The following is a 19,611-nucleotide window of genomic DNA, read 5'->3' as shown; positions in this document are numbered from 1 at the left end:
CAAACTATTTCTGGAAATTCATATACTCTACTCCCACTGGTTCTCAATTGTCGATTTCACAAAGGACAATCTCCACAAATTACAGCAGATTTATCAAAGATCATTTCCCTTTCCTGAATCCAGGCTGACTCTACCAAATCACTTCATTATTCTCCAACTGTCTAGTTGTCACATTCCTTATAAAAGGTTACAATGTTTTTCCTCACAGCTGACAGCAAACTATTTAGTTTTCTGTTTTCCCTCTCTGTCCTAGTTTAAATAATTAGGTTTACAATAGCTGTTTTCCAGTCTGCAGCATTTTTCAGAATCTAACCAGCTTTGAAGAATACGCAGTCATTCTTACACTAGCTCTGTTCTAATATCCTCAATTCTCTGGGATGTAGCTCCTCAGATCCAGCAACACCCCAACCTTGAATTTGATTAGATTTTGAAAGCAATACTCTTCATTAATTGTAATTTTATGCAGCCCCTCATTTTCACCAGTGCCCCTGTCCCCTAGCATTTCTGGAAGTTCGTTTCTGCACCTTCCTCTGTGGAGACAGAACCAACGTATTCCTCTCAGCAGGCAGATGGCTTCTGTCAGCTAGTGTTATATCCGAGGACTGCATCCCGGATATGTCACTCACACCTGCCTGGAAAATTCCAGAATCAATCCAATACACTTTATGGCGATGAATATGTCACCCATACTTGCCTGGAAAGTTCCTGAATCAATCCAGTTCACTTCATGTCAACACTGTCCTGTCCCTGGTGTGAGTTTATAGGCTATATTGAAGGAGGGGAAACAGCTCAGTGACCACCACGTTTTTGAAAGACGCTGGTTTCACATTTTACACTTGGAATGGGTCCAGCTAAGCAAAAGTTACTGGAAATCCCAGGGAGGATCATGCAGTGCCCTGCCCCTCCCTGTGTACGGAGCTTCCCTTCGGTGTAGCCTCGACTCCATGTGTTTACCATGGACCCAGAACACTCTGTAAATGCAGTTCTCATATCTCGTCCAGAGTGGGTTTACCATACCCTTGGGTCTCTCTGAATGAATGCAGCAGCTGATAACACACACCTGAGAAAAGCATCCACAGAACATCCCTTTACTCTGTAATGACAACAGTAAGTCAAGTTTTAACACACATGGTGCACCAATTCCATGATGAAAATGTTTCCCTTCCTAGCAGAGAAAAACAGTTAGATCTCTGCATAGTCCTACAGGTACAGCTCCCTTCTCTAATAAAGCAGTTGACAATGTAACATTCCATTTCACTGTATCTCAGCAACTATAACATCAGCGCCAGTATTGCCAATGGAGTTGATCACCCCACTCAGAGAAGAAAGACAGAGAGAATATAACTCAATTTAAACAGGGACACATCTAAATTGACTTGATATTCAGGAATATGGGGAAAGGGAAATGTTTAGAGAACGCTCCCATTTTATTTTACTTCTGGTTCAGCATCAGCAGTGAGTGTGTTTGCTTTTCATTTCTCTCTCTCTCTCTTTCTCGCTGGACATTTCTATATCCTTCAACTAACCTCCTCCTCACTCATCTGACCATCCCTGATATAAATAATATTATTTCCCAGTTGCTTTCAGTTGTGATATAGGGTCAATATATTCGAAACTTTACCAGATTTTCTCATGACAGAGGCTATCAGAGAAATAATAAAAGAAATCCTGATGGTTTATAGCTGTGGTTTGCAAAAGCCGTTACATTCCAATTGTTGGCATTCTAACTTAAGTTCTATCATCAACTGTGGTGGGATTTAAAACAATGCCTTTAAGATCAGAAATTGTGCCTGTGAATTACATGGCCAGTGACAATATTACTTAACATGAGGCCCCTATTATGAAAAAAGTGGAGAGTCAAGAACAAGTTTGTGGTCAAAATATTTGTAACTGGAAGAGTGCGCAGAAAAGAACTGTACCTGTAAAATCTGAACTTAACAAGGGGGCAGATGATGATTAATTCAGCAACAGCATTGAAGCAGAGCTGGAGACTGGGGATATTATAGAGATGGGTGTCAGCAGAGTTGATGGCAGAGAGAATACAGAGACATAAAACTGTTCAGGGCAAAAGGAGGACTCAAGGGTCTGAACAGTCTTTTTCCTTCTTAGATGTTTATGAGTGAGGATGCTGAAATTGATGGAAATGAAGAGGAGTTTGTGACTGAAACTGAAGATAACAGATGATACATTTATTAACTATAAATAACCGAAATAGCAATAACCTTCACCATCGTATATGGAATGGAGAGAGATAGGCTTACCAGGAACACTAATAATCGCCAGGAAGGGATAGTAACCTGCTTGAATAATCATCAGTTCAGCTCGTATCCACACATCTAACCATGGCCAATCCCGAGAAAGCCAGTAAAGACCCCAGGAAAAACTGTCAATTGTTGTAACTTTCAAGTCTAATGTTCTCAGATTCTGAGCCATTGATGGAACATTCCAGTCTGTTGCTCTAAGATTCTCTTCCTGTCCCTCTCCCTGTAGCTGCTGGGCTCAATCATCTTGAGGATAACACTTTGACATTTACCTGATCATCGTTTAACGGCTTGGGTGGAGTTAGGCATATTTGAGAGGCTCCTACAGTGCCATAGACGGTGTAGATACTGTCCATACCTTGTGATCCTTGCAGCCACAGGCTGGTCCTGTGGAGTGATGGTCAAGCTCTCACAGAACCAGGATTCTTAGTTTTATATTTCAACAGTTTTTGCCGGGGTCTCAGCAGGTTTGGAAGGCAGAAATCTCTCTCAGCTCCTGCACTCTCTCTGAGATTTCTCTCAGAATTGTCTTTTGATGTTCATTCCCCCTGGATTGGAGAACTGCATGTGAGACAATCTGTTTCCTGAGTTTGTTTTTTTGGCAAGTGTATGTTTAGGTGATGTTACCATACTGAAGCATTTCCTGTTTAGTAGTTAAGTAGCCTCTTATTCTGTTCATTTTTCCAGTAGAATTAAGTTATTCCAAGTTCCTCTTGTTTTTGTTGTATTTTGTCTACAGCGTTTGAAAACATTGTGCTTTGCTTAAAGTCGAATATTTTGACCAAGCGAATTGTAGCTGAAACACGGCACCTTGCATTTACCTCTAAAATAAGAAAATGTTCGGGTCCAGACTTACTTCATCATGTATTGTGCAGGGTGTCTGCTCAGGTACATAGCAAAAAGGAAAGATATTCACGTTTTAATTGTAGAATTCCTTCATGGACAACATGTTGCAGAAATACGGGGTTTGACAGCAGAAGGTGCTGAGCTGGAGGAGTGGTAGATATATCAGGAATTATATCGCATACTCAATCCACCTGACAGATCCAGCCCAGACACGTGTGACTCCAGATGAGATATCTGCACATCATGGAGCACTGCGCAGACCAACCTCAGTACTACCCAGTAATCTGTCAAGGATGGAGCATTGTGCAGAAAAGGCTCAGTACAACCAGCGATTTGTCCAGGGTGCAATACTGTGCAGACCAGGCTCAGTATAATCCAGCTATCTGTCCAGGATGGGGAGCAATACATACCACAGTGGTGCATTGATTCAGAAATCCGGACGAAACGGTTTCAATTTAGAGCTGCTGTGCACAGTTTACCCAAAGCAGGGCACAAAAGGAGCAATTTCACCATAATTTATCGATGGGGCATGTGGATGGGCTAGTACAGAGGAGGATTATTCTCTTCATGGAGGGGGCCACACTACCCGACCCAGCAAACATGGTCTGAACTCACAATCCAGTTCAGTGTAGTATGTGCGGTCTGAAGACATGTCTAGCAATACAGGACAAGCATCAATAACCTTCCCCGCTCTGTCAGGATAAGGCTCGCCATCTTCTCGACACTCCCTCACACTCACTGTATATCTGTTATGACAACTTCCCCCGAACAAAGGTCATGCTCCACCACTCTCACTGCTGAATGCAGCACCTTCCCTCTCTCTCTCTTTGTCTCTTTCATTCTTTCTCTCTATCTCTCTCTCTCGCCTTCTCTCTCTCGACATGGTTATAGAATGTTCTGGAGAATGCTGATTATGGGATGTGCCAGCTAGTGTTGCAATTAATTCCCATTTTCAGGAAAATATCGATGCCCTCGTTTGTAATACAGAAGGGGAAGGAGTAGAGATGCACGTTTTTCAAATCACATACAATTGAAATCCATCATGAGGCCATTCAGCCCTTCAAACATGCTCTAAAAATCTAAGAAGATCGCGGCTGATCTGATGGTTTCCTCAGCTCCATGTTACAGGAACTTACAGTCATTCAACTCCCTGGGTTTCTGTCACTGAGCAGATGACACTCAGGCACTTTTACCCTGGTTTTCTTCAAGCACCTGTGCAGGGGCATTTCTCCTGGAGATGGACACTCCAAACAATATATTCTATCAGCTTTACAGTGTTATGCAATGGTAAGCACATTTTACACATGCACTTATTTTATGGTTATTGATATCCAATCACAATTAAACATTCTGGTTATTTCACTTGCCTCACCTTATTGTATTCAGCCAAACACAGATTCTAAACACTTGTCTCGGTACAAAATGCAATTTCGAGCAGAAAACGTTTTTATCCTCAGATGTTATCTTGACCGTTATTTGAATTGTATCTTTTGCCTTGTAATGGAAGTTTCTATTGCCTTTTGTCTGTGACTGTTTCTGTCTGTATTAGTGACACTGTCTCCCTCTCAGTTGGCTGGACAGCAGGTTTGTGATGCAGAGGGATGCCAGCAGCGCAGTTTCAATTCTCCCACACTGACAGAGGTTACCATGAAGGGGGCGCTCTCTCAACCTCACCCCATCACCCAGGTGTGGCGACCCTCGGGTGAATCACATCAAATGGACTTTCTCTAATGACAAAGCAGCCCCATGGTCCTTTGGAACTCTATTTGATCACTGTGAGCATTTAAACGTTTTATCCATGTTATCATTTCTGTTTTGCAGTGTTCTGGAGCGTGTGATTTCGTAGCACTGTCAACATTTACCCCCCACTGCACATTACTGCTGACTCCCCAATAATCCTTGACTCAATTTATATATATGAACCTTCTATCTCTGCCTTAAACATATGCAATATATCTGCCTCCAATGCTCTGCGGTGAAGACAGTTACAAAGACATACAACTTTGAGAAAACAAAAACTAGCCTAATCTGAGGTGTGAGTTTTTAAAAATCTCCTTCCTGAGAATGGATATAATTATATTGGGAGCAGTTCAGAGGTGTTTCACTTCATATATTCTAGGGATGAAGGGCTTAAATGATGGAAGCTTTAACAGGTTATACTTGGAATGAGAGGAGATCTTATTGAAACATACAAAACATTGAGGAGAGTGGATCAGGTAGATACACAATGGGTGTTTGTATAGTCCAAACTTGTCATTGCCACATAAATCCTGCAGTGTGAAAAAGGACATTCAGCCTATTGAGTCCACACCGACCCACTAAGCAGCATCTTACCCAGTCCTGTCCCCCTACACTACCCATGTAATCCTGCATTTCCCATGACTAACCCACCTAATCTGCACACATCTGGACACTATGGGCAGTCTAGCGTGGCCAGTCCACTCTAAGCTATACATTTTTGGACTGTGGGAGGAAACTAGAGCACTGGGAAGAAACCAACACAGACACGGAAGAATGTTCAAATTCCACATTGAGGGTTGACCGAAATTGGAATTGAGCTCAGCTCCTTGGTGATGGGAGGTGGCAGTGCTAACCATGCTCCTCTGTTAGAAATATTCTTTACTTGTGGCTGACTGAAGAAATCTACCTGACGTATTCCAATTAATGAACCTGATCCAGTCTGTGACCTTTATCATTGGCCATATCACTAAAGTCGTTACATATAAAATTGGTTGTAAGCAGTGGAGGAGTGGGAGTAGAAAAGGACACAGTGACACCCTCCAACCTCAGTCAGAACCGGAGTGAGCAGACATTTACCAAGTCGGAATTCATTCCAGTGGGAATTCTCTTTCCGAGAAGATTGTGATGGCTGAATCGTTATATTATATCGAGGCTGGCTTTGTTTGATTTTCCATGGACAGGTGAATCAGGGATTATGGTACATGGAATGAAAAGTGCAGCTGGGACCACAACGAGATCAGCCACGACCTTATTTACTGGTGCAGTAGTGTCAAAGGGCCGAATGGCCCACTTATGTCCCTCAGCCCTGTGTTCTGCTGTTCCATTCAGCCCTTCAGACCTGCTACATAGAGGCAAATTGAGGCCACTCCGATGGTTAGGGGTAGTTTCGGAAATGTACTTGGAAAATCCAGGCTGGATAGGAAGTGACCTCCACACGCCAATTCCTCTTTCCAGGCTTCCCTTCTCTGTAACCTCTTCTCCCAATGTGGGTCATGTTACAGACGCAGATTTGCTGTGAATACAGCTCCCATACCCCAGCCAGGTCTAAGTCAAAGAAATCCTCTAATCTCCCTGAAAACAATATTGTACAACACGACTTCTGGGAAAATAACCAGTAACTTTCCAAAAGCACAACATAACAACGTAAGAAATGGGAACAGGAGCAGGCTATTCGGCCCCTCAAGCCTGCACTGTCATTCAATAAGAACATGACTGATCTATTCCATGGCTCAACTCCACTTTCCTGCTAACCCCTTATATCCCTCAACTCGCTGATATGTCCAAACCCAATCCACCCCGTCTATAAATGCATTCAGTGACCCAGCCCCACAACGCTTTGGGTTAGAAAATTCCAGACATTCACTACCTTCTGAAAGGAGACATTTCTTTGCATCTCAGGTTGAAATCGATATCCCGTATTCTGTCCATACATACCCAAGCTCGAGATTCTGCCCACGTGTGGAACCACATTCTCAAAATCTACCTTGCCAAGCCCCCTCTGTATCTTGTACGTTTCAGTAATATCACTCTTATTCATTTCAAATACAATGAATAATCGCCTCACCATTTTAGATGTACTCAATAATTCAACCCTTTCATCGCAAGATGCCGCCTAATGAACCATCCTCATCATTTGCTGCATCAGCACGCTGACTTTATGTTTCATACACAGCAACATTCCAATCCCTTTGCACTGCTCCTTTTTTGGGAGTCCACTCCATGAAATAACAACATGCCATTTGGTTCTCAGTGCCATCCACAAACTCAGATGTATATTCCACGTCCCTCTCACGGTCAGGATATCAGTATAGCTCGCAAATACCTTTTGTCAACAGAATGATATTTGTGCTAGTCCAGTCGATACATTTTATCATAAAGATCCATTATTCCTGAATCTCCGATATTTATGTGTTTGCCAATTGTCATTCTGTGCTAATACGTTACCTGTCATACTGTGAGCTTCTGTCTTGTGTAAGAACATTTATTTTGTGGTACCTTGTGGAAAATCTCTGGAAAGCCACATGCGAACCAGTTCCCTTTATAACATCTGCTTGTTACATTCTCAGGGATCTCCAGAAAAACTTTGCATGATTTTACAGGGCAAAATGTGGATCCCCTTTCACAAAACCATGCTGAATTTTTGTGAAGCTTTTCTAAATGCTCTGTAATTCCTTCCGTAATAACAGACTCTAGAAGATTCTCAGCAAGAATGCTTTCTGTCTCATGCCTTTCTGGAAGAGAGTCGCCACATTGGAGGTTCTCCAGTTATGCTGAAACGCTGTAATCGAGGGAGTCATGGAATATTTCACACAACATTGCCAATCACTGAGTAACCACTTATTTTTACTTCTTGTCAGCCATGAATTACTGCTGAACTGCCTACCCTTTGTATTATCTGTTTGTTAAAATCCTTCTTAGTTTTGTTAGAGACAGTTCAAGAACTTACCTCCTATTACCATTTTGTTGATATCATTGAAATATTAATCTGTCTTCCCCTTTGCGGAACGATGTAAAATACTGGTATAAATTATCTGCCTGTTCCCTCTAGTGAGTCACACCCTCTAAATATCCTGAATATATTTTCCTGTCTTTCTTTCTAAAAAAGGCCACGCACTCATCTGAAAACTTTTATACACATGAAAAAGCCTGTGATAGTTGTTTTTATATTTTTTGACAATTTGCTTCCATTATATATTTTCTTCCTTTCCCCCCGCTTTCTGGATTCATACAGTCATATCACGCACAAACAAACTCGTTGGTCCAACTTTTCCATGCTGATCAGGTTTTCCAATTTAAATTAGTCCCATCTGTTTCTATTTGTCCCAAATGCCTCTGAACGTTTCACATTCATATGTTTGTCCAAATGTCTTTGAAATGTTGAAGTTATACATGCATCTACCAATCTTCCTCCAGCAGCTCATTCTATACTTGCATCACCCTCTGTGTAAATAAGTTGTCCCTTTGTCCCATTTAAATCTTCCACTTTTCCCCTTAAATCTTTGTCGTCTATGTTTGGCCTCCCCTATCCTGTGGAAAAGCCCTTCACTATTCACCCTATCCATTTCTCTCATGATTTTATAAACTTCTATAATGTCAACCCAACCTTCTACACACCATCCGATACTAACTTTAAGAGAAAGCAATAAAGATAAGCACTGTAAATTTGAAATAATATTAAAAATGACAGGTAAACAGCACTCAGCCCAGACTTCATAATGTGATTTATTTTTCTTCGTATTACGCTACCAAGGCAGTATGAAATTCTTACTGGTGCCAAGAAGAAGTCAAACTACTGAATTCCTTTATCTGAAGGGGGTGATGATCTCTACAGTGAAAACGTATCTCTGACCAGATCTACATAATACCACATGGTCAACATTCTCCCTCCTGGCCTCCCTATGACCTTACGTGGTTGTGTCTCCTTTATCTTGCACTCAAGAGAGAGAACACTTTTCCCCATTTACACATTAATTTATACCTATTTTACATCATCTTTTTGTTCACCATTGCTAAAAGCCCATTTATCTTTTGCCACACCGTCCTTCCCATGCACTTCTGACAAGGGATTAAAAAGCCCATTTTCCAATGCTTTTCAGTTCTGAAGAAGTGTCAATTGGACTTGAAACAATAACTCGGTTTCTCTGTCTCTGCAGGTGCTGCCAGACGTGCTTAGTTTCTAGAGAAATTAATTCGCAAAGCTCACATGTTTATTTAAACAAATAACTTTGGACACTAAAAAGAAAAATGCACTCAGTGGGATAAAATGGGAGCTTTGTAGAAGGATCACTGCACTCGAAAGATTGACTCTGCTTTCACTCCACAAGATTCAGCGAGACCTGCTTAGTTTCTTCAGTAATTTCTGTTTTTGAACAAGTTCCAACGACACGTGTCAAAAAAAGCTTAAAAACCCTGTCCAACATGAAGCGCCGTAGACTGGGAAGTGAATGATAACGCAAAATGCATACATTCATTGGCTCTGAAGTTACATAAGACTGTCATCACTGACACTACAGAGCTCTTAATCATAGTCAGGGAGAGAAACAGAGGGAAACACATTCACATCAAACGCAGATGATGGCATTACAGAAATGGATACGATTCAGATGAATATGTAAAAGCTTGAGTAATGTAATAAATCGGAGCCGTGACACCATGGAGAGATTCACAGCAGAACGAGAATATGAAAATTGAAGTATTACCACATCAGAAACCAAGTTAGCTCACTGAGTACAGGGCTGAAGGATTAATAGGTTTCGGTGTGAACTAGGGGACAGTCAGTTGAATTGAATTGCCCCAGTTCAAACTGGACGATCATGTGATGCTAAGTGTAGACATCAGCAGCAGCAGAATCAGAATTGTATTCAATCACAGTCTGTATTTTTTTTCTCAGCATAATCCACCAGTATACCATGAGCATCAAGCTTATCTATGGCTCAGTGACGAATGTGGGGTGAAAGTGCCAGTGTCAGAAACATGTGTACCTAAACGTAATGATAACCCGTTAAGGCTACCACACTTGACTGGTTAGATTCCAAACATGCAGAACTAACATCTGATGGAGATGGAGATATTATCCCAAGACTTACAGATCAGATCTAAGACTTGCAATCCTGCCATATCAAGCCATAAATGTCAATGGATCATTGAACAACTTACTGGAGGAGATGACTTCACATTCTCAGCCAAAAATGTTGAGTGAATGATCCACCTCACCCTCGTCATCATACCCAGAGAATCACAGATGGCAGTCTTTAATCAATTCGATTTGCTGCACATGACATGAAGAAGCAGCTGAACACAGTAGATACGACAAAGGCAATGGACCCTGACACCATTCCTGCAATGGGCCTGAAGAATTGTGCTGCACGACAATCCGTGTCCCTGGGGCAGCTGTTTCATTCCATCTCCAACTCTGACATCTCCCTGGCAATGCGAAAAATTACTCAGCTATGTCCAGTTCCCAAAGAGAGGACTAATTACAAATTTACCAATTACCACTCCTTCAGTCTCATCACAATAGTCAAATTGGTGGGAGTTCTTTTCGAGCTGACAGGCAGCACGGAAATAACCTGCTCAGTGTGGTTTCCGATAGGTTCCCATGTAGAGATGGTGCTGTTGTGTAAATATCACTGGATTACTAATCCAGACCAGGGTAATGCACTGGCAGCTGGTGGAAGTTAAAAATAATTATGCAATATCAAGATCTCAAATCTGGTGACCCTAAAGCTAATGTCGATTGTAAACATGTATTTGTTTCCCCAAAGTACTTTCCAGAAGCAAATATTCTGTTCTTTCCTGGTCTGGCGAAAAAGTGATTCCAGATACACAGACATGTGATAAACTCTGCAATGGTCTCTGAAACGGCCAAGCACCGGAGTCTTAAAGGGTAAAACTGGACAGAACACCCGGCACCAGATTCAGTTTCCGAAAAGGGAACGGGAAATACAGTCCTGTCAACACTGCAGATACCTCCTTCCAAACATCTGAGAGTTTGCAACACTGCACAGAAACATCGGGAAAGGAGTAGACCAATCTTCCCCATTCTAGGTCATGGAGAAAATCTCCACAATGCAGTTTTCCTCACACAGTGTTCATATCCCTTAATACTCTTAATCATTGTGAAATATGTAATGGGAACAACTGTCGTCCCTGCTATCAATCAATTTTGCTCCTCCATTCAATACACTGGCAGTTCTGCGATGACACGTGTTTAATTAATGCAAATTGGCTGCAATGCCGTTTTTGAATTGTGTGCGTTTTTTCAATAAAGCAAGTTCCTGTTCACTGTTACGCAATTCATCCCCGACATCGGCTGAACAGCAAAACCAAGCTCAGGGTTTTCTATCTGAAAAATGCACACTCAGTGTGTTCAGCTAAAATAGGGATGTAATCCACTCTGCAAGCCTTGAAACTAAGCCTCAACCTTGGAATTGTAGATTACATTTCGAAGGAACATCAGTTCAACCTGGAGGAGAATCTTGGGGATTTCACATTAGCATCACGTGGTCAGCCAGCCCGAAAACTTCTGATCAAGAGCATCGTGAAAGCTGTAGTCAGTGACTGTTACATTTGTTAAAGTGTTAAAATGTTGCATTTAATGTACTATTTCATTGTGAAAATATCTTAAAGATTAACTTAGACTGTGCAAGTGTGTTTGTGTTAGACCACCTTTCATTTTTGGTTTTTACTGATATTTCAGGGTTCTCCCCTTATCCTCTTTTCTCCATCACACCCATTATTTATGTTGCGCCATTTTCTATCTATGACATGCTGTTGCACATAAAAAAATCGACTGCATTATTGGAGAATTACTTGTAATGATGGTTGATCCCCCATCTCCATAGCATTGCCTTGCTCTCTGGCAATCCCCTTAGTGTCTAGAACTCCTCACTCATGCTCAGTGTCTTGACTTCCACAGCCTTATGTATCAGAAAATTCCGCACATTCTCCAGTTCTGAGGGCAGGAATTTATTCTTATCTCAATGCAGAGTGGCCTGTCTGCACATAATACTGTGGCCCCTTGTTTTAGTCGTCTGAGCCAGAGGAATTATGATCCCTGCTTCCAATCGGATTCGCCCTATCAGAGTTTTTTATATTTCACTGAGACCTCCAATCATTTTCCTAAAGCTCATGGAATATAGGCCCAGTCGACCCTCACTCTCTTCTTACAACAACCCTGTCATCCCAGAGATCAGTCTGGTCATCCTCCACTGCACTCCCTCAATGTCAGGTTTCTCCTTTATTAGGTAAGGAGACCAAAACTGCACACAATCCTGCAGAATGTTCTAGTTGAGGTCTCACGATTCCGTAGTACAACTGCAGTAAGATACCCTTGCTTCTGGACTCAAGTCCCCCTGAAATGGCGATCAACACAATATTTATCTTCCTAACTGCATTCTAATGCTGCAATATTGCTTTCAGTGACTGGTGTACAGGGAGATCCAGATCCTTTTCAATGTTACAGCTCCCTACTTCATTGGTTCTGTGTACACTGGTCAGCATGCCAATGCCATTCCCAGTATTGAATTCTGGCTTTAGAACTCACTGCCCTGCATGGACCTTGGAGGTATGCACAGAAAGAAACAAAAATGCAGCATAAGTTCCTTTGCAAATCAATATTTTTTTCAATCAATCCCTTTTCAAATGGAAGGCTGCCGTTCTGTTTTTCCCACCAAAGGGCACAACGTCACACCTACCCCCATTTCTCCCCATCTGCTACGTATTTGCCCATTCACTCCATTTGTCTCAATCACCTTGGAGGTTTTTTTACATCCTGCACACCGACTCACAATCCGACATCGTTTCATGCCATCAACAGAATTGGGAATAACACATTTTATTCCTTTCGCCAAAAGTTTGGTGTTTATTAGGAATAGCTGGGGTCCAATCCCCAATTCCTGCTATACCCTTAAGCCTTCCACTCGAAAACACATTGTTTTATTCCAACCCACTGTGTGCGTTCTAAACTATGTCGCGTTCTAAACTATGTCCACATATATATCTCAGTCCCATAAGTTTTGAATTTGTATGGTCGACTTGGGCTTTTATCCTGAACAAGGGCTTCTGCCCGAAACGTTGATTTTCCTGCTTTTCGGATGCTGTACGGCCTGTTGTGTTTTTCCAGCATCACATTTTTCAACTCTGGTCTCTAGCATCTGCAGTCCTCACTTTCTCCTAGTCGGGCCTTTATCAACTATTTTCCTAAAAATCCAATCGTAGTACATTGATTGCTTATCCAAAATTCGCTCAGTCACTTTCTCAAATATGATTCTCTTTTCATAAATCTCTGTTGACTTTGTCTATGCCCATTACTTTCGGTCACAGTACTTTCTCTAAAACTGTTTAGTTGCTAATTTCATTCTATTCTCTTTCTTTTTCACCAGACTAAAGTTTCCTAGTATTGCTAGGAAGAATGTTTTTTGATTTGATTTCTTCTGTGAAGATATAACTGAAATATTTGCTTCATAGTTCTGCCATTTCCCTGTCCTCAATTCTCTGGTTGCAGCCTGTCAGAAGCTGCACCTTTTTCCCTTTATTTTGCCACTTACATGCTTTTAGATACTATTATAAGTTCACTTTTAAAACCGTTGTTAATATACTCTTCAGACACGCATTAATTCCTGTCTCAAGCTGGTGAATGACTGACATTCCACAGCCATACAATCACAGGAGCATAGACTCTGTACCATCACAAATACAGCACTGTCGACATTAGTCCCACTTTCTGACACAAGATCCGTAGCCGCGAATGTTATGGCATTTCAAGTGCACGGCAATGTATTTTCTTTAACGGTTGTGAGGTTACCCGTGACAACTCCCCTCTCAGGATGTGCATCCCAGCCCGAACACCCGCTGGGTTAAGAAAAACAATCGTCAAATTCTCACTAAACCTCAAACCCTTCACTTTAAAACTGTGCTGTCCTGTTCTTGACCCTTTCAATAAAAGGAACAGCTGTTGTCTATCCACCCTGTCCATGTCCCTCGTAATTTTATCCTTCTGAATCACGGTCCCCTCAGCCTTCTCTGCTCCAAAGTAAACAACCCAAGCATATCCAGCCTCTCTCCATCGCTGATATGCTCCATCCCAGAGAACATCCTTGTGAATCTCCTCTACATTCCCTCCAGAACAATCATATTCCTTCCTGCAATGTGGATCCCAAATCTACACACATTATTCCATCTTGGATTAACTAACGTTCTGCATAGCTCTTACAATCTATACATTGATGAATAAAGGCGATGTTTACGGTCGCTATACTTTGTCAACTTGGGTGTTACCCTGTCCATCCCATTCAAGGATATGTCGAGCAGCACCTGCTGAGCTTCCCAGTGTGCTGCCATTCATCGAGTACTACCCTGTGTGATTCCTCCCTCCAAAGTGCATTACATCACCTTTATCAGGTTGACAATCCATCTGCCATTGATCTGCCCATCTGACCACTCCATTTACGCCTTACTGTAAGTTAAGCCTTTCCTCATCACTTCTAAACACTGGGCCAATCGTTTTAAGTTTAAAAAATTGCAAAACACTAGGTTATATTCCACCAGATTTATTCAGAGGCACGAGCTTTCGATGCGTTGCTTCTTCATCAGGTGATGATGCTCTTCGAAAGCTAAGGCCTCCAAATAAACCTGTTGGACTATAATCTAGTGTTATGTGGATCCCAGCACTGATCCGGTGGTACACCATTCGACAGCAGTCCCCAGTCACACAAACAGCCTTCTAACACCATGCTGTCTATGCTAACACGAAGTTGATTTGGATGCAACGTGGCACTTCTCTAACGAGTCCTAACTGTTCCCTAGTTATTCTATTCCAGCTGACATACTTGTAGAATATGTGGAGATTATTCCTAATCTTGCTGCTAGCAGGTGTCCATGCCCCTATGTTAGTCAGTCCCCTTCAAGTGATGGATTTGCTTCTTATAAGTTCTCACTTTCTTAATTCACAGTAGCGAACTTGACCCTTTAGCCTCCAGGCTTCCATGATGTTTAACCATGGATCTTATCTGCAGATGCCGTGTAAAATGCAACATATTAATGTCACTATTCCTCATAACAAGCTTATTAATTAGTCCTTCTGAGCACACATCACCAAATCCATACTAACCTGCTCTCTAGTTTGGATCGCAACAACTCTTCAAGCTACCTGATACGCACTTCTAGAATTTATTTTTCATAGCATTAGCAGTCACTTAGTTAACGCAGTTTAGATATAACTTGAGATAATTCAGCATTACTGCAGCAACCACAATATCTAATTTCCATAGCATAAGATGTACAACATTTGCACAGCAGTTTTGCATGGCAGAACACACCCATGTTTGTTTTTTGTTGCTAAGATCCTCCCAAACTGATTCTGTGGGATCTGAGGGACAGCGTCGGTTGCATTAATAGTGATAGACTTAGAGAAGACATTCATTGAGGTGCACCTTAACGCCGAGATGATCTGAAGAAATATCCAGCAATACAGGACATTCTGGATCCTTGTTCTGCCAGGATAAGTGTCACCGTATTCTCTCTGCTCCCTCACACTCAAGGAATATCTGTTATAGCATCTACTCCCGAACAAAGCTCACGCTTTGTCCCCAGATAAAATTCATGCACTACCACTCTCACTATTGAATTCAGCACCTTCCTTCCATCATTTTGTCCATCGCCTATGCAATACCCCCACACCAATAACACCTTATGTATTCTGCACTGTGGACTGACTCCCACCGGACACCTCACCATTCAGCAACCCTCCCCGCCACCACCATCACCTACAAAAGTATAAACAGCTCATTCCACCCCCACCCCGTCCCTTCCCTTTCTCCCATTGCAGGAGAAACAGGACAGAAAAGGCCAAGCTGGGTGTTGGAGTGCCCAATATCCGTTCCCTTTCTCCACTCTCCCCTCCCAACCTGGCACAAGCCAGAGAGGACCGGGAGAATCGTATGGAGATTCCATAATATCCACGTCCTACTGAGTAAGAAACAATGTTCTGTGGAGGTCAATACTCACTTTAAACGCTCTGTCTGTTCCGCTACTTCTTTTCCTCCCAAAACACCAAATATCTCATTGCAGAAAGATGCAGACACAGAAATGCTTAGAGACATACGTGAACACCTCAATATACTAAAACTCACAGCACATGCACTGAAATGGACCCGCACACATGTAGAGGCATACAGAGATACACAGTCACACACAAACAGACTTAAACACAGATAAAACATAGAGGCTAACACACGGAAGGACAAATGCATACACACAAATACACAGACACACAAAAACGCATGAACAAACACACACATGCATACAGACACACAGAAACATAGGCACTTGTGGCTATAAGCCAGAGATAGAGAGGATTTTGATAAATATGGGTACCAAGGGTTACAGAGAGAAGTCAGGAGAATGATGTTGAGAAACCTCTCAGCCATTATTAAATGGTATTCAGACTCGATGGGCCGAATGGTCTAATTCTGATCCTTTTTAAAATGCTCGTGTGGTGCTCTCTTCCTGCGACAAGAGCGGAGAATTAGTTTAATACATACTTGATTGCAAAGATTGGCAGTGTTGGTCAGGTTTAGAGGGCTGTATAGTTTATGTCTATACCTAATTATTCTGTCCTTACGTATCAAAAAAGTTGGCAATTTGATGTTAGGTTAGCACAGTTTTAAACAAACGGGCCCTGCAATGAAATAAGGATGTCCTTTTCCCTTTAGTCTTGTGCTATCTGTGGTGGCCTTGTCCTCAGGGAGCAGTAAGGACGCAGTTATTGAAGATATTCAAGGCTGAACTCGAGTGATCTTTGCTGGACAGAAGAGTCAGTGTTTATTGGGAACAGACCGGAGACGATGGTCAGACATATTCGCATCAGCCATGAGCATTCTGAATGGTACAGCTGAATGGCCAACTGCTGCTCCTATCCATGACGTTGGTCTGCAGCTGCAGCAAGTGGTTTGAAATGATGTTGTTTCTGGGAAAGAGTATTGGGTTTAATCATAGCAATGCATTACTGCATCTGGACAGCGAGACTGCAGATGCAGGTGGTCAGAGTCGAACAATGGTGCAATGGAAAAGCACAGCAGGTCATGTAGCATCCGAGGAGCAGGAAAGTCAATGTTTCAGGCATAAGCCCTTCATCAGGAATGTGCCCGAGACATGACTCTCCTCCTCCCTATGCACGCGTTCCTGGAAGGCCTTTTGATATGAAGCATTATCAGTTTAAGTATTGGATGCGAAATCGTTTTGAACCATACACAATTTTGAGAAAAAAATTGCTGGATACATATTTTCTCTTGTTCGGGTGTTTAAAACTACAGAATAAATTTTAAGAATAAAATATGTTAATTGTTATGAATGCATAGGTGTGTACTGTACCTTTTACAGAGTAAAAGTTGGCAAGGACTTATCAAGCACAGAGTGTGCTGATTTTTTTTTTAAAAAGTAACATTTGGCGGAAACAAGTAGCTTTGTGCTGAGTGCAATTGTATATAATAAATTCGACTTTGACCCATCAGTTTAAATTATGCCACAAGAAACCAAAATCCAAACGAATTTGAATTTTAATTTTATAAAACCAATGAGACAATCTGATGTTTTGTGGTATAAAATCGGGCATTTTGAACAGTTAGCCAGAGGAGCAAAGAGCACGAACAAATGCAGACTGCCTGCAACATCGCTCTCTGAAATGTACCTGTTTCTATGAAATATGTGCAGCAGAAGACCAAAGAAAAGACCCAGGAAACCCTGCAGAGGAAGATTCGCAGGAAAATCGACGTAACTCACTGGGGGTTGTAAAATTTATTTTTTTTTGTAAATCTTAAGCAGATGGTTTTATCGGATCACTATATTGCTGTAGAGTGGGAAGTAGATAAATTGATGAGACAAGAATGATTACAACAAGAAATTAGTTGTTTAATATTTTCTTTTTTTCTTGGAGTTAAAGAATAAACTGTTGCTGCGTTCTATAAATATTTGGATTTGGTCGTTCTTTGGCATTCACACTTTTACAGACAATGAGGCGAGGTGATTCTTTCTGTGTGTCTGGTTTAAATTAGCAGAAGGGCTTCACACTCTGTAGTAACATTGATTTTAACGCAGAGATAATGAAGACATCAACCGATTTCTCAAAATTATGCAGACACATTAAACATGCCATCACATTATAAAGCTGGGATACTTCATTGCTAAGGAAAGGCACTGTGCACAACAGCAGTAATGATGCACTTGCACATAGCCCCTTATCATCCATTCCAGAGAATGTTCAGGGAAATCACACATGGTCCGTTTTGGTTTTCAGTTGACATTATTGCATATTTTAACACAGGGATGGTGAAAAATGTTACCTACCTCAGAAGCAGCAGCCTAGTGCCCTCTCTCTCTCTCTCATTTTGTTCCGCCAGACAAGAGAAAAAAGAATCCTGTGTCTTCTTTGCCAATCGTGGATGTTTCCAGATGAATGATTCTTTGGCATCTTTCCACGACCTGAAGCAAAGTGAATTGAACCAAATTCAACTGTTCTGGGAAGATATCCCATTATAAGCAGCTTGTGTGAGTGGAAAAACTTTGGAGGATAGAATAACATTTGGGACACAGTCATATTTCCATTTGTTAAGAGTTCAGCTATTATGAAACTCTGGAAAGTTTTCATTTTTCTGTTTTGTCTTAAAATGTGTGTGTTCATGTGTGCATGCAGGTGCATGTTTGTGTGTTTGTCACATTTTTCTAGAAGATGAGCCAGGCTGACACTTATATCATTGGCCTTATCACGAAACTTTGAAACTTGTAACCAGTGGAGGAGTGTGACTGCAAAAGGAATCAGTGACTCTGTAACATTGGTTGGAACACGAATGAGAAATTTTGAAAACGCTGTACAAGTGGGGATTCCCTTTCCCAAAGGTTTGTGATGTCTAGGTGTTTGCATGTAATCAAATCTGTGTCTGTTAAGTATTTGTCAGACAAGTGAATGAAGGAAAATGTTACGCATACAGAAGAGTGCTGCTAAGACCACAACCAGATAAACCACGATCTTAATTCCTGGGTCAACAGTGACAAAGTGACTTATGACCCAGTCCTGTTCCTCACTCAAGTGTTCCAATGTTCTATTCAACCCAAACACAGGAGCAGATGGAGGCCACTTGCTTCACAAATCTGGTCTACAGTAACATAGGATATCATTCAGTCCCTCCAGACTGACACACACAATTTGGTGTGGGTTGGAAAATGTTATTGGGAAATCCAAGCTGTTTTCGAAAGATTCATCTGGGCTCTTTATAGACTGTTTCCTCTCTGCAACTTGTAGTTCATTTGTTGGTCATATTGTGGACCCAGATTCACTGTGAATACAGACCACAGACGTCACTCAGAGATGATACACAAAATACTTTGCTCTTTCTGACTGCACGTCCAATGATAGAATGTTCAGAAAAATTACAACCATCCGCTTTCCAGTTACAGAATATGAGAACATAAGGAACAAGATCAGGTAATTTAGACGGTAAATCCTGCTGCACCATTGTGTACCATCATGGCTGATCCACTGTTGGTATCAACTCCATTCAAATCCGAATTCTTCATATTCCTCAACTCAATAGTAGAGGGCAAAAAAACAATCTACCTCCTCTGCAAGTACTTTCAGTGATCTATCTCCCCGAACTCTCTAGTCCAGATAGTTCCTGACATTCACTAACCTCTGTGAGAAGAAAACACTCCCCACACAGGCACAACAACCTATTGATATTTTCAAAAGAGGTGAACACAGGAGCCCAGC

This window comes from Chiloscyllium punctatum, chromosome 7, assembly GCF_047496795.1.
Source record: "Chiloscyllium punctatum isolate Juve2018m chromosome 7, sChiPun1.3, whole genome shotgun sequence".
In the NCBI taxonomy this organism is placed as follows: Eukaryota; Metazoa; Chordata; class Chondrichthyes; order Orectolobiformes; family Hemiscylliidae; genus Chiloscyllium; species Chiloscyllium punctatum.
This window is presented reverse-complemented; position numbering follows the sequence as displayed.